Genomic DNA, 2,812 nt, shown 5'->3' with positions numbered 1-2,812 from the left:
TTAAACTTTTGTTTTGAATCTTATGGATGTGATTATTCTTGACACAATCAAGAGAATTACATGGATAAATATGTTAGGTAGCATTCCACATCAAAAATTCTATTTTTATCATTTACCTTCTCGAGGACGAGCGGGAATTAAGCTTGGGGATGCTTGATACGTCTCCAACGTATCTATAATTTTTTATTGTTCCATGCTATTATATTATCCATCTAGGATGTTTTATATGCATTTATATGCTATTTTATATGATTTTTGGGACTAACCTATTAACCTAGAGCCCAGTGCTAGTTTCTTCTTTTTTCCCTTGTTTTTGAGTTTTATAGAAAAGGAATACCAAATGGAGTCCAATTGACGTGCCAATTTTTGATGATTTTTTATGGACCAAAAGAAGCCCCCAGAGTAAAAGAGTTGGGCCAGAAGAGTCCCGGGCTTCCCACGAGGGTGGGGGGCGTGCCCACCCCCTAGGCGCGCCCCCTTATCTCATGGATGGCTCGGAGACCCCCTGACATGAGACCTACGCCAAAAATTCCTATAAATACAGAAACCTCTAGAAAATAACCTAGATCAGGAGTTCCACCACCGCAAGACTCTATAGCCACGGAAAACCAATTGGGACCCTATTCCGGCACCCTGCCGGAGGGGGGATCCCTCACCGGTGGTCATCTTCATCATCCCGGCGCTCTCCATGACGAGGAGGGAGTAGTTCACCCTCGGGGCTGAGGGTATGTACCAGTAGCTATGTGTTTGATCTCTCTCTCTCTCTCTCCTGTTCTTGATTTGGCATGATCTTGATGTATCGCGAGCTTTGCTATTATAGTTAGATCTTATGATGTTTCTCCCCCTCTACTCTCTTGTAATGGATTGAGTTTTCCCTTTGAAGTTATCTTATCGGATTGAGTCTTTAAGGATTTGAAAACACTTGATGTATGTCTTGCATGTGCTTATCTGTGGTGACAATGGGATATTCATGTGATCTACTTGATGTACGTTTTGGTGATCAACTTGCGGGTTCAGTGACCTTGTGAACTTATGCATAGGGGTTGGCACATGTTTTCGTCTTGACTCTCCGATAGAAACTTTGGGGCACTCTTTGAAGTTCTTTGTGTTGGTTTGAATAGATGAATCTGAGATTGTGTGATGCATATCGTAATAATCATACCCACGGATACTTGAGGTGACATTGGAGTATATAGGTGACATTAGGGTTTTGGTTGATTTGTATCTTAAGGTGTTATTCTAGTACGAACTCTAGGATAGATTGAACGGAAAGAATAGCTTCGTGTTATTTTACTACGGACTCTTGAATAGATCAATCGGAAAGTATAACTTTGAGGTGGTTTTGTACCTTACAATAATCTCTTTGTTTGTTCTTTGCTATTAGTGACTTTGGAGTGACTCTTTAATGCATGTTGAGGGATAGTTATATGATCCAATTATATTATTATTGTTGAGAGAATTTGCACTAGCGAAAGTATGAACCCTAGGCCTTGTTTTGAAGCATTGCAATACCATTTGTGCTCACTTTTATCATTAGTTACCTTGCCGTTTTTATATTTTCAGATTACAAAAACCTATATCTACCATCCATATTGCACTTGTATCACCATCTCTTTGCCGAACTAGTGCATCTATACAATTTACCATTGTATTGGGTGTGTTGGGGACACAAGAGACTCTTTGTTATTTGGTTGCAGGGTTATTTGAGAGAGACCATCTTCATCCTATGCCTCTCACGGATTGATAAACCTTAGGCCATCCACTTGAGGGAAATTTGCTATTGTCCTACAAACCTCTGCACTTGGAGGCCCAACAACGTCTACAAGAAGAAGGTTGTGTAGTAGACATCAGCGTCCCCGAAGCTATGAAGAATACGACAGTGCGGAGGTTAAGTGGTTAGCGAGCAAGATCCGAATGCTTGCCCATTCCGGACTATCCATAGTCGAGGTAATGGCGATTTCAATAATGCGATGCGTTCAACCACTTCAATCCAGGGGGTTTCCCATGTGGCAGTACAATGGTGAGGACGACACCACACATTGTGGGTGCAAGGGTCCGGCTAATTTTGACGTGCTGGGTGCCACATTGGCCGGTCTTTTCAAAGGGGAAAAGGAAGACTTTGCTCGCTTGAAGTACCGAGAAGGTTTCTCCATGTATACCCCCATTGACTGGGTGAGTCTTCGGTTATAGGCCTCAATTGATCTATTTTTTCTCAAGTATGTTTGATAACCAAGTTTAATCCGACTGCCTTTAATAGGAATGGAGAAAGGTTGTCGAGGGGATCTACTAGCCTGCTCTGCACCCAGAGGACCATAATCGAGACCTGGATCCAGGATACAAAGAAGATCCAGACATATTCATGGATTTCACTACAAAGAAAGACACATCCGTGACATTTTGGGCCGAACGAATTTTTTTCTGTCATACATATGACACTTCTATGACGATAATTGTGACAAAACATGGTATCATCATAGATGTGGTGGGCTCCTACTTCTATGACAAAAAATCATGACAAAAAATGGGCTTTTCGTCCTGGGCGGGCCGGAGACGCAGCTGCATGACATTCTTTGGGCCGTTCATGACGGAAAAAACCATGGTAGAAGCGAGGGGGAGGAAAATTTTGGGGAGTTGCCAGTTACGGTGGGAGGTCGGGGGCCGAGCGATGCGCGTTTCTCTCATACACGTACGCGTGTGTGTGTGAGGCGTTGGCTCTAACTAAACCCGAGCGAGGCGTTGGGCTCTAACTGAACCCGAGCGATTGCACTGCAAGCTACGCATTACTGAACCCGAGCGATCAATCGATTCCTTC

The sequence above is a fragment of the Triticum aestivum genome, chromosome 4B (genome assembly GCF_018294505.1).
Source record: "Triticum aestivum cultivar Chinese Spring chromosome 4B, IWGSC CS RefSeq v2.1, whole genome shotgun sequence".
Lineage (NCBI taxonomy): Eukaryota > Viridiplantae > Streptophyta > Magnoliopsida > Poales > Poaceae > Triticum > Triticum aestivum.
Note: the sequence above shows the minus strand (reverse complement) of the source record.